General features: G+C 34.0%; 1 non-coding gene across 1 annotated transcript; it reads right to left on the reverse strand.

Annotated features, from left to right (window-relative positions):
• Positions 1 to 14,068: 14,068 nt before the first annotated feature.
• LOC141593677 (small nucleolar RNA R71) lies at positions 14,069 to 14,175 on the reverse strand. The gene has a single exon (XR_012521748.1). It is a non-coding gene; the product is annotated as a small nucleolar RNA R71 (small nucleolar RNA).
• Positions 14,176 to 14,994: the final 819 nt, after the last annotated feature.

Below are 14,994 nucleotides of genomic sequence, written 5' to 3' on the forward strand. Positions count from 1 at the left end.
TTCTACATGGTGGGCTCACTTTCCTATATTCTTTGGGCTCACCATGTGATATTTGTTGGGCTTGACTTGTGGTTAATGGGCCACACTCATACTATGGGTGCATTCGGCGCCAAATTTGGTATATGTGAGTCGTTTAATTTCCCGTCTCGTGCTTTATATAACGTAATCCGCTAAATATTGTTCTTTATATATATATATATATATATATATATATATATATATATATATATATATATATATATATACATTTCTCACATGTTCAAATTGTTGGGCTTCAGATGATTATGTGTTTGAATCTTACATGAGTACTAAGTTGGGTCTAACATATCTCGTTGGTTGGGCTTAAGGTTATTTAATTGTTGGATTCCTTATAATTTGCTTATTGGGCTCATAAATGGTTCACTTGGACTTGGTCACATTTTATCCCGTATATTTCATATAACGTAAATTACTCATTATCATTTATTATATTTTATTTAACCGGCAAGTTAAATCAGACAATGGAATATCTATTAAAATAAGACAAGTATGAGTCATCATTATTAAATGGTTATTTGTGAAGAGTCATATTCTTGATAATGCCTTGTATTGTTCTGTTGTGAGAGTCTTGGTCCTATCGGATACTAGGGGTGAGCTATAAGCCCTCTAGTTGCGATATGATCGTTGGGATTAATGTTCCCATCTGTACTTATGGTGAGATGTAAGCCATAAGTATGAATGTGACATTAGTAAATCCGTGATATATGACATTCTATGGTGTTTATATTCGCATGATCATTCTTACTCTTATTGTGACTCAAGTGTGACGTTTTACATTTTGTGACGACTTGACATTCCTTATTTACCCCTTTCCGACATTTGGTTACGAGTGCGTGCCATGTTTCCGGATTGGGTTATCTTTCCGTCTTCGGACCTTTGGTATGAGTGCGTGCCATGTTTCCGAACTAGGATATCCTTCCGCCTTTCTTCGGACCTTTGGTTACGAGTGCGTGCCATGTTTCCGATTAGAGGTTACTCGACCTTTGGATACGAGTGCGTGCCATGTTTCGAGTCTTGGATACGATTTGGTATTGTATGTTGAATCGGGTGTCGCCCATCCCGAGAGTCTGGATCCAGGTTTAGACTAGGACCGTATTATGATCGTCGTCCTACCAAGAGGTTGGAGTCTAGATGGTTTGTCATGTGAGTTCATACTAAGTACATGTCTTACACTTGTTGAGTCAGTCAATATGAGTTGGTTGACTTGATTATTCTATGCCCTTGATTGCATGTTTATTCTATAGTATCATGCCTATTTCATTAAGGAAGCATTATGCCTATCTCATCCTGATTATCAATTATATTCTCTTGTTCTTTGTTGTTCATATATGATGCATGATTAATATATTTTTATTAAGTGGTTGTTTACTTGCATTTCGACATATTGTGGCTGGGAGAACCTTGAGTTACTCCCCACTGACTGTGGCGTTCATGTTTACATGAATGACAGGTTGTGAAGATGCTTACATGGGGAAGACGTGTGGGCTAGCGAGAACTAAACCCTTGGACCTTAGTTTCTAGTTTAGAAACCCCTTATATGTTTATTCGTGGGATATTTTTTCCCCGCTTTCTAGACTTGGGTTGTAATAACCTAAATTTGTCTATTGTAGTATTTGTTTCATTTAGTTAGTTGCACCCGCGTGCTAATCTTTAACTAGTAATTTAAAAGTTTTTAAAATCTCACAAATTCCGCTTTAATTTATTAGTTATACTTTTCGCTTTATCGCGGGGTGTCACACTGCTGGCGATGCAAAATGGCCTCCCCTGGTTTGAAAATAGAAAAATAAGTGGCCTGTTTAGGCGCGGGTCAACAGACGATGTAAAACGTCTTCTGACCATTGAAAAAGGTTTGTAAAATGTATTAAAAAATGGGTGTTTAAACCCGTCTTGATTTGAAAAGACCGTTTAGGCCGCTTTTGTGTTGATTTGAAGAACGAGACTTGAATGATCGTCATTGTTTTGACAATATTCGGTGTCGGGTTCGATTTTGTAAGCTTGACATAAATAGTTTTGAAAATGGTTATGAACTAATTGTTTTAAGTTCATTTGTTTTGTAATTAGTCAATATTCATCATCGTACTCGGGTTAAAATCCGACATGGTATGTGGAACCAAGGATGAGTTTGTTTTGATGACTAATACATTTGCTTTGAAAATGTAAAGAAATGATAAAAGGCGTTAAAATACCCTTTATAATATAATTAACCAAATATTATCACCGAAACACGGATTAAACCGTCATGGTATTAGGAACCAAGGGTGAAAAATGCTTTATGGTTAAAAACTTGTCATAAAAAAATGAAAGATTTGAAAATACTTGAGATGGTAAAAACCGATTACAAATATGAAATAAAAATAAAGGAGATGAAGAGACCAAACACGGTTTGGATTTAGGTTGGGCATGTTGCTTTAGGCGCGAGCCTGTTTGCTATGTAAGTAGCCTCTGCCTCAACCAAAAATCCGGTTTTGGCTCATTCTTCCTATGTTTTGGACCATGTTATGCATGATTTAGCATGTTATAGTCATGAAACATATAAAAACATGATAAAAGAAGATTTTTTTACACCCTCATACTTACATGCTAGGCTTGTGGCGGGAAACTGACGAAAGTGTATCAACTTGTTTGGCCGGAAAACTCGGTTTAAAAGCGTTTTAGTAAGTAAAAAGAGTGTTTTGTTAAGTTTAGTGATGGTGTAGTGGTCGAAATGGTCGGTAAAGTGATTTACTGCACGATGACGGTACCAAACAATGTGTAAGGCTTGTGTTTACGATCGGTAGGTCGTAAACACGTGTCGGGTTATGACTTGAGAAGTCGAGTCTAGAATTTTAAGGGAGAAAAGAGGGGGCGGACATTCGCATAACTGATGTGACCAATATTTGAGCATATTTAGTCCCCGAATTAGCTTCGTTCCTATGCTTTTTAGTGCATATTTGGGTCATTTACTATCTTTAGTCCTTTGTTTTGCATATTCTTTGAGGTTTTGTTTCCTTGGTAGGAGAGGAGTGCAAACCTTGCATTTTCATGGCAAAATAGAGCTAAATTGATCGAATCTAATGACCAAGCATCAAAGTGAAGACAAGACTAGAAGGCCTTTGTAAATAATGTAGTAGATGGGCAATGATGAAGAAGATCTTTGCATCTCCAACAAGATCCCGGAGGATTGTTGGAAGAAGGAAAGAAGGAAAGAAGAAAAAGCTCACTGGACTGGAATCCGCTCGTCCCAGCATCGGGACGCTCGTCCACCGCTTGCACAATCTACTCGTCCCGACCTTTTGAACGCTCGGATTGTTCTCCAGTACAGCCCGACTTCTTCTTGTTCTACTCGGGATGCGCATATTTTCGAAAGACTAGCAAAAAGGAGACTCGCATCTTTCTTCGAGAGGAGCATTTCCTCAACTTTTCATAAGGACTTAATCGTCATTTAAGCCCTTAGTAACCCTAATTTGTGCACCTAATCCCCATTATAAATACCCCATTATACTAATTAGATTAGCATGTTCTTCTTATCAATCTTTAGTGTAGTTTATATTATTCTAATCTCTCTTTAATCTTGTAATCAACTTTTAATCAAGTATTAATACAAATCTCATTTCCTTAATTTCTCTATTGTTCATCCTTTATTTTGGGTAATTGAAGATTATTTGGGTTTATTTGTGTTGGAAATCTATATCTCATTACTTAACATATTCATATATGTTTCAAATTTAATTTAGTCATAAAATTAAATGTTGATCTTATGCATGCAAACAATAATAAAATAAAGGAAGAAATCATCATCTTACATTGAAGATTTCGGATTATTGGGCACCAACAAGATCTCCTTCTTGTTAGTTCTTGAGCTTTCCAATAATGGATGAACAAGATTCAAGTATAGAATCTCTCCCAAAAGCATATACCCAAGGAAAACTCATAATAACTAATATTATTTAGATCTAGTAATAATTTTAATCATACTAAAAATTGACCCAAAATATTTAAATTGGTCTCCATTATTTCGGTATAGAGAAAAGAATTTTGCAAGTTTTATCTCTCTAATTTCTCATAAGATGTAGAGAGGAATTTATTTTTCTTACACTAGAAAAATTATTGTGTAGTATAAATGAAAAATTAGAGAGTAAAAACTCTCTAAATGGTCTTAGGAAACCGGTGGGAGGAGGGATTGGGGAGCCAATGCATGGGCTCAATTCTCTAATCAAGAAATAGGCATGCAAGGCTATGTGTTTAAAGTGTAATAATGTTGTTTCCACTCAATAATTAAACATAATTTAAACACCCAACTCCCTCCAATATTTCAGTCTACATGGCATAAAATGGATTCCATTTTATCTTTGTCAATTTGTCAATTTGTTACATGTCACATGTCACATGTCACATGTCACATAAAATTGTTATGTATTTTGAACATATTAAAAATCAACGCATTGATAAAAATACGTCATATACAAAATCGACTTAATAATTCATAATTACTTGTACCAAAATATATTACCAATTATAAATCACAACATCTTGTATTTATAATAATTTATTCATTCAAATGCAATTGTTTCCTTAAACAATAATTTCATCTAAGTAATAAAACAATTCGATTACTTAGACCGTATCAAATTACAATGAGACACGTAAATATTACTTCCAAAATCGTCCATCAATTTGAAGCAATTTAATTAACTCGTATCGGCATACGATTAATTAAATAATCAATTAAGAGTATTTCCCTATAGGTATGACCTAAGGGGATCAACTGATCACCACCGTCGCACGACAGTAATGTCAAACTCTAGTCAGCCAATCATTACCGATATGTGTGGACCAGTTGACTGTAAATATTATTACATCCCACGTGTATTCTTAAAACGCGATTTAAACATGTGATCATCATGATCAACAGTTGTGATCGCATTATTATCGGAGGACACATATTCCAACAATCTCCCACTTGTCCTCGGCAAGTGTGCGTCACCAATTCTCTTGTCCTATTACTATCTCCCACTCAATGCAAGGTGTCTTTCGGGTCGTACTTGCAAGTGATCATATCGAGAGTGGTTTCCTCGATCTGGAGAATAATTGATTGACCGGATTTATCTATCATAGATACCTTCCGAGCGTGGCCACGCATTTCCAGTTCATTACTCCTCGAGTGGCCTAGAGATATTGTTTTAACCCTGACAAGGGGGTGGACAATTCCTATCGCATCTATTCCCTTCGACTAGCCACAACCATCATAACCCAAAATATGCCCATTTGACCCCTTTTACGAAGGTCGTAGTAACACAAATCAAAGTTAATCTGAAACTGTGCCACCTTAGGCGAACAGTCTTTAGTCAATAGAATCGACTCATTAGAATACTATAGTAGCTCTCGCCACGACCAGGCTATATAAATTTGCCAGAACTCTATAAGCGGTCACTGCCCGACAAAGTGTTCCCTAATACCGCCTATGTGATCGACTAGTCATCTCACATGACTCTATGGCACTTGAACTTTCCATCAATCGCATCACACTCTAGTCACTTCGAGACGTCACCTCATACAAGTGACTATGGGCGAATACCATGTTAATCCGGGTTCACTTTAACGGGGTTCAACGTTGTCTCTACAACCCGTTTGGATGTAACAAAGTATAATAAAAGAGTTTTAAAGTAAAACTCGAACGACAAATGCGATTATCACATATGAATAGTCAATGCCTGATTACTATTTCATGTTCTATAATCTAATTTGATCTTGTATGTAGTTGTTCATTTCAATTCAATTGAAATGACATGACTCATCATGTTTAGCCTATTAGAAGGCTTTGGTTAGTAGGTTTTATCAACTTCTTGTACCTTACTCAACCTTACTACATACTCGTTTTCCTTTATAATGTATACATTTGCATTACAAAACTTTCTGAGTACGTGTCGAGATCCAATCAAGACATAGGCCCTCTAGCCTAAGAATAGCTCCCACTGTTTTCACAGTGTGCGGGACTCATCCTCTTGCACATCTCATGATTGCAAGTGTACTCAATTTTCGTTATAAATATCTCTCATTGTTCTTTATTGCCTAGAACGATTCTAGAAAATCTATTTCTTAAATAACATAGCCACAATGGTTTCTTAACCATCCTAATGTGTTTTGATTATGGTTTTGTCGCAAACCATGCGCAATTTCAATTGTCAATTGTCACTTGTGTAACACTCTTACACAAAATTGCATCAAAAACATTTTGCATTACATCCTTAATGTTTCTGCAAGCACTTAAGGTTGATCTTTATGGCTTACTTGGTAATAATTACTTAAATTTGATTTGAAACAATTCATCATACTCAAAGTATATGAAGTGTTATACATCATTTCCTATTTAATTGATTCGGCAGCGGAAGCAAATGGAATCAATCAAATATGTTCAATTTTAATTGAACTAGTCATGAATCTTATCAACATAAGACTTCTTATTTGACGCTAATATCATGTGGATTTATCTTCATAAATCCGGATATTAAAGATGTATTATAATACTCCAAAAGTCTTAAATCATTCGCAATGATCAATATGTTATCCACATATAAGACTACTAAAATTTCCGTAACTCCCACTAAACTCTATGTATAAACACAACTTCTCGACCTATCGAGAAAAGTTTTATAACATGATTAAAACATTGATTCCAACTCACTGATGTTCTACTTAAGACCCTCTCTTAAGTTTCACATTATCTTAGGATTCTAAGAATCTATAAAACTCATAACATGTATTGAATACATTCCTTCTAATTGAAGAAGTGGGTTTTAGATTCACTTGCTATATGTATATCATCATAATGAAACACAATCCCTAAGAAGATCCAAATAGACTTAAGCATTTCAACTAGCGCAAAACCCTTTGCAACTAATCAAGCTTTGAAATCTTTCTTTATTAGTGCAAGAACCCTTTGTCACTAATCAAGCCTTTTATTTCGGATTTCCATGGCTCTAAGCCTTGTATTGAGTTGTGACTTAAACACTCTCATGTAAGTCATAAGTTCATTACTTTCTAGAAGTAATCAACTTGAATCAAACGATTTCTTTTGTAAGTTATAAGCTCTTTACTTTCTTAAAAGTAGCACGAACTCATCATTTTCAACAAGTGACGAATTTAACCTCCTAGGTTTTAAAGTTTTAAAGAAACAACGTCTTACACAAAACGTCTCATGTAGCCAAGAAAGATCAGTTTCTTGCGACATAACATTCTTTGTGGCATTCTTTGTGGCTCTTGAATAATTTCTCCCACTCTGTCTTCTAGAAATAAACTTGTATTTTAGAAAGACAGCTTCACGAGCCGCAAACCCGTCGTACTCGTGATAATTGAAAGGGAAAAATGAGCATTTGTTTCTTGTGAAAACTTACAAACATGGTACCCTATCATTCCATATCTCATATGAATCGTTTTAGATTTAGTGGAAAAATAATCTAGACAAAATGAAAAAATCCCCAAAAGGATCAAGTAACTCAAAGTAACTTGATTGAAGTCCAAACCATACCGAATAGCGTTTGATTTCTTTATCCAATCACACATTATTCCATAATGCGTGCTTAGAGAGATTAACTTGTGATATTATATCACATTTCCTTTGGCTTATATCAAAGTCTTTACTTTGATAATCCCATCACGATTAAATCGTGATTCCTTGAACTCTTTGAATTTCTTCAAAGATTTCTTTATTTACCTTATTAAGTGAACACATTAGTGTCAACCTAAATCGTTGGTAAAAGAAAATGATTAACCTATTTTGGATCAATGATTTACAACCTCGATCTCCTTTTCAACCAAAAGGCACGGGACATCTTGCTTTGAATACAAGATACGCATATACCATAAGATCTAATGGTTTCAAGAGTACTCGATAACTCTTTGCGTTCATCATTCCAGAAACTAAGGTTTAATTTTTGGGTTACCAATTTGAGTCTTGCATCATCTACATGATATGTCATCCTAGTTTGGTTTAGAATATAATCACCTTGATAATGGGCTAGCCATACATCAAATCGTTGTGTATAGGGCCACAAAAGTGAAACCTCTTTTGTATCTTAACAAGTTTATATTCTTATTTAGAGTTTATGCACTTAATAGTCATAATTAAGTACAACTATAAACCCAATATTAGATTGATTACACAATGACTCTATCTCTCAACATCATTGTTGCTAGTCGTCATATTCTAATCATCATATGTATCAAGTACAAATGATGAAAACCTCCACTGGTTTCTAATATTGACGAAGTAGTTCTAGCAAGATTTATGTCAATCAAATAAACATTTAAAGAAGAAGATCCCATTAGATGTCCCACAACTAACTTGTTGATTCTTCAATAATTTGGGGTAGTTTCCTCTCTAGTGTCTAACATTTAAGACAATGGAAACTTTATCGGTCGGGATTGATAGGTTTAGTATTGTCATTCTCAATAACGTTACTTTTAACATTACCTTGTATCAATTCCATTCTATTTTTACTTCTTTGAACCTCATCCCATCTTAACGGTTTAAGAGAATGCTCCCACTCATTTCGATGAGTCTTTGCTTAGAGAAGCAAAATTGGATTTCATGAAGACTACTCTTCAATTCAATCGTTTTAGTCTTAAAACTTTCATTGAAGTGGTTGCGTTATTTTGGTCAATTACGAATTCTTGACAAAACTAATTACCAAAACAATTTATCGCTTCAAGGTACTTAATTCAATTAAGTATATGAAAAACAATCCATTGTAAGTAGATGTGTTAGTCAAGAATCAAAAACATGTTTGATAATGAATAACTTATATCTATACTCTTTACAAGAGATCCTTAGCAATGGTTCATTTGAGGTTTTAGAAGCAAAATTCAAATTTGTCTTTAGTTACGATGTTTTAATGGAGATTTGAATCAAAAATCGAAATGATATCGTATATGAATTGTGGTAAAGAAATAGAACAATATGATAACGGAATAATGAAAACAAAACATTCATCGTTATATTAATACTTGTAAATAACAAGTAAAGCATTTACATAGTGACCTCTACCCAACTATGATAAATGATTCCAAGATCCAAATTCATATTAACTTGGGCACGGTAGGGCCGATTCATCCCTTATCAATATAACTCGGTGGATTAACACTTTAATCGATTCTACTTTTAGAACTCTTGGTCGATAAAATTACATTAACATTTATCTTTAGCCCGGAACACATGCGACTACGGTCACGAATACTTCCGTTGAGCTCAATCCAAATTTCGAATAAATGTGTCCATGATCCAAATCCACATCAACTTGGGCACGGTAGGGCCGATTCATCCCTCATCAACATGAATTCGGTGGATAGACATTTATCACCCACTTCACCAACGTAACAAAGTTTGTCTTACGGTAAAGCCGGCTCAACTCCCTTGCGAAACTGGTACTTCATGGTTTCTAATTTTTGGTAAGGCTAAGTCTCAATTGATTATTTTTAGCGAGAGGTCATGTCAATTTATTATTTATCACGTTTTAAGTGAACTAAAGCGGTGAACTACGATAATTATAATTGACACGGTCGATAAACTCGATAAAAAGATAATGCATGTTTTAGTTATGGCGATTTAGCGATGCATGCAACATATAAATAAAATGCAAAGCATAAAAAAAAAAATCCTAGTATGGCCTTCCTAAAATAGAAAATCTAATTAACTATTACACATTCGGAAACCAACTTCATTGGTCCCTTGAACTTCGGTTGAGGCACGCATCTCGAGGCAACACCGTCTTTATGTATCGTCTTCCTTGAGTGACACCGTCTTCAAGGAACTCCGGAATAATAGAATTACATAACAAATTACATAATTTCCTATTATACATTTGTAATTAAAATAAAATAAATCTATTAAATTACAAAACGGTGATACGAGATCACAATAAATTACAACCGAATCGATATTCCCATACATTTCGGGTAATATCAATTAAAAATTAAGGCCATACTAAGTAAAATTACACAATTCAAAAATGACATAAAATAAAATTATGACAATCATAAATAAAATGAAGCATTATAATATGTATGAACATGCCCAATTTTATGCTAAATCGCCTTTAAGGAGCCCATATCGTATATTAATCGGTTTTTACGGATTTGCGTGATTCAACCTTTTAAAATCACAATAAAATACATAAATTCATATTTATGCACAAGTTAATTTCCCTAACCAACTTAGGACTTAAAATTAGTCTCCACTAACTATTTGACTATAATTAACTTATATTTCTTAAAACTGTTCATTAAAGGACTCAAAATTACAATAAAATGCTATAAACTCCAAATAAATCATAAAAATTTCAAATAAATTTGAAATTTGAAATTTAAACTCATGAACATTCTGGAAAAAATACCATGACACTCATAATGTTCCAAAACTTAGGTTAAAAATTTCGAAATTTATCGGGAAAAACAATGTTGCGGTTTATCAGATTTATCACTTAAAATCATAAAAACATGAGGAAAAATATATTCATCAACTTTTCAATTTTAGATCTGAAAAAGATAATAAAATGCAACATGTGACGTTTTTCCTTAGTCATGAAGTATGTTTTAGCAATTTTTCACTAATTAAGTCACTATTTATGCTATTTTTCATCAAAAATCCATAAATCATGCATGAAGACTTCATTATAGCCTATTATTTTACACACCTCTTTTAAAATTGCATGTGACAACATACTAAGTTTATATGACCAGATTCGAAATTTATCTCATATTAACCCATTTTTCATTTAAATTCGATTTTTATCATGAAAAATCCATATTTTGAGCATAAGAACTCCAAAAATTTTGAAAATTTCCAGATCATCTAAAAATAATATATGTGAAAACATATCCAAAAACCAATGGAAAATTCGAAGTTTAGGTAATTTTCGTCCAAAAATGACATTTTTATCATAAAAATCACATTTTAATGCCAAAAATTATATAAAATGAACAATAAAATCCATAAATTAACCAGAAATATCCTAAATACATTTTAGGATCAGAAACTTTAACATGCATAAATTTATTTTGTGATATATCATAATAACACAAATTTAAAAGTTTTATATGTTAATCGTATAACTCGGAAAAACTATAACCGATTTGCATGCAAACAACCAAGGCTCATGATACCGCTTGTTGAAAATCTATATCTCATTACTTAACATATTCATATATGTTTCAAATTTAATTTAGTCATAAAATTAAATGTTGATCTTATGCATGCAAACAATAATAAAATAAAGGAAGAAATCATCATCTTACATTGAAGATATCGGATTATTGGGCACCAACAAGATCTCCTTCTTGTTAGTTCTTGAGCTTTCCAATAATGGACGAACAAGATTCAAGTATAGAATCTCTCCCAAAAGCATATACCCAAGGAAAACTCATAATAACTAATATTATTTAGATCTAGTAATAATATTAATCATACTAAAAATTGACCCAAAATATTTATATTGGTCTCCATTATTTCGGTATAGAGAAAAGAATTTTGGAAGTTTTATCTCTCTAATTTCTCATAAGATGTAGAGAGGAATTTATTTTTCTTACACTAGAAAAATTATTGTGTAGTATGAATGAAAAATTAGAGAGTAAAAACTCTCTAAATGGTCTTAGGAAACCGGTGGGAGGAGGGATTGGGGAGCCAATGCATGGGCTCAATTCTCTAATCAAGAAATAGGCATGCAAGGCTATGTGTTTAAAGTGTAATCATGTTGTTTCCACTCAATAATTAAACATAATTTAAACACCCAACTCCCTCCAATATTTCGGTCTACATGGGATAAAATGGATTCCATTTTATCTTTGTCAATTTGTCACACATGTCACATGTCACATAAAATTGTTATGTATTTTTAACATATTAAAAATCAACGCATTGATAAAAATACGTCATATACAAAATCGACTTAGTAATTCATAATTACTTGTACCAAAATATTTTACCAATTATAAATCACAACATCTTGTATTTATAATAATTTATTCATTCAAATGCAATTGTTTCCTTAAACAATAATTTCATCTAAGTAATAAAACAATTCGATTACTTAGACCGTATCAAATTACAATGAGACACGTAAATATTACTTCCAAAATCGTCCGTCAATTTTAAGCAATTTAATTAACTCGTATCGGCATACGATTAATTAAATAATCAATTAAGAGTATTTCCCTATAGGTATGACCTAAGGGGATCAACTGATCACCACCGTCGCACGACAGTAATGTCAAACTCTAGTCAGCCAATCATTACCGATATGTGTGGACCAGTTGACTGTAAATATTATTACATCCCACGTGTATTCTTAAAACGAGATTTAAACATGTGATCCTCATGATCAACAGTTGTGATCGCATTATTGTCGGAGGACACATATTCCAACAATTTGGAGGATTGACAACCTTCCAATCATTCATCAAGTACTTCTATTATTCTTTGCTTATTATTTTGGAATCATCATTAGGTATAATTCTCTTAATCCCTTTTTAATTATTGTTAATCATCTTTACTTATTCATCATGTTTTGCTTTGTTGATATGATTGACAACCTTATTAACATGTTAAACATGATAACGAGTGAGTAGTTTCTTTAACTAGGGTTAATGGGGAATTAGGGGAAACCAACATGGGAATTGATTCATGCTTAATCTAATATGCTTTCATAATTAATTTGCTTGCTTATTGTAATTTCAACTTATGCACATGTTATGTTTGATGAAATGCGAGCCTATGAATCCTTGCATTTTTTACCCATCACTTATCTTTTCAATGAGACTTGTAAGACATAAACCAACTCGAGTCTCATTAGACCATGCATATTGTTGGATATGGAGGATTAAGTCGACTTGTAGGTGTTGTACAATCTAATCGATTCGGCTCCGGGACCCAAACCTTCCTAGGAATTGTAAGATATACACTAACTCGATCCCATCACAACAATAATTGCTTGCATCTAGTTGAAAACATGTTTGTATGATCAAATCCCATGAATCCCCTATGAACCCATGACACCCTAGTGCTTTTAATCAATTTTTTACACCTCTTTTTAATCATCTTGCTTGTTTACTTTTATTGTTATTTAGTTTAGTGATCTTCTTATCTCAACCCAAATTGTGACACCCATAGACACCACTACTTGCAATCGAATATCCTACATCAATACCCGTCCCTTTGGATCCGACCTTTACTTACCTCTTTACTAATAGTAGAGTTGTTTGTGAAGATTATAAATATTGTTTTGGTCTAGGTACTCCTAACGACAAGTAACCAAAATCTAAGCTAAGAAAGCGACCGACCAAAAAATGGCGCCGTTGCCGGGGACGGTGTTAACTTGATTTGATTATCTTTGATTGCTATTAGTTGTGTCTTTCTTTGCCTTGGGGAAGTAAAACTCCTCAAGGTTTATTCTAATTGTTTTCGAGTTGTTTGATATTTTGTATGTCTAGAAGATCACAAGGTAACTTGTTACCCATTGATCACGAAATTGAAAGGACTTTGACAACCAATAGAAGACTTGTTAGAAATACTTTGAGAGGTATTGGTGAGGTTGTAGATATTCAACGAAATACTATTGAGTTCATCAACCCTTTTGCAAGAGAAGGTAAGGAGAATCCAACACGAAATCAACCACACAATCAACCCACGATGCCTAAGTTTTCATCACATTTCGTACCAACCGAGGAGAACCTACCCAATGGTACTCCCACACCACAACATTTAACCGGAAATTTTATTGCAAAATCCGCATTTATCCAATTAGTCGAAAGAAGCCAATTTGGGGGGATGCCTAGTGAAGACCCTCATTTTCACATGGAGACTTTTCGCGACTATTGTGATGCGATTTCACAAACCGGAGTGACTCAAGACCAAATTCGATGGGTTTTATTTCCTTTTTCTCTAATTGGTACCGCGAAAAAATGGTTGAAGAGCCTTGATAAGGCTACTCTTGGCATTGACTCTTGGAAGAAGTTGGCTCTAGCTTTCTACAAAAAGTTCTACCCTCTGGAAAACACTAACATGCTAAGAGCTCAAATCACGGGTTTTAAGCAAAGGGACGAAGAATCTTTGTATGAAGCTTGGGAGCGATTCAAAGGAACTTGTCGCTCATGTCCTCATCATGGACTTAGCGAGTGGTTCTTGGTACAACAATTTTGGAATGGTCTTTATGAAGACTCCCGAAACATTCTCAACATGGGATCAAATGGTATGTTCACCGAAGTTGACGATAATCAAACTTGGAATAAGATTGAGGAAATGGCGGTCCATAACTCACAATATAGTAGACCTCGCAATGCTACTAGAGGAGGAAAGCATGAAGTGGACTCTATTACTCAATTGGGTGCTCAACGTAGTGTTCATATTGATACCATCAACTTGAAGTTTGAAAAGGCTATGGCTAAGCTTGAAGAAGCCTCAAAATCACCAAAGCAACATGTTAATGCCATGGTAGAATCTTCATCGATTCCAAATGGAATATGTGAGAATTGTGGAACTTTGGGACATGACCAAAGTGAATGTAGGGGAACAAGTGAGCAAGTGAATGATCTTCAAGCATACAAAAGTGGTACCCCTTATTCCAACTATTATAATGAAAACACCAAATTCCATCCAAATCTCTCATACAAAAGCCAAAATGTTCAAAACCCTAAACCAACATACACCCCACCTCCAATGAGAAACCAAAATCAAAGACCCTTTTACAACCAAAACCAAGGTTACCAAAATCAAACTCCATACAATCAACAAAATGACCAAGGTTTTGATTTTCAAAAAGCGGTCCTCCAAATGCAAAAGAATCAACAAGAATTTTTCACTCAAATGCAAAAAGATAGCCAAGCAAAAGACATCACCATCAACAACATCCTAGCCCACACAAAAATGTTGGAAACTCAAATGACCCAACTAGCATCTTCAAACTCTCAAAAAGAAAAGGGGCAATTACC

This window comes from Silene latifolia, chromosome 7 (assembly GCF_048544455.1).
Source record: "Silene latifolia isolate original U9 population chromosome 7, ASM4854445v1, whole genome shotgun sequence".
In the NCBI taxonomy this organism is placed as follows: Eukaryota; Viridiplantae; Streptophyta; class Magnoliopsida; order Caryophyllales; family Caryophyllaceae; genus Silene; species Silene latifolia.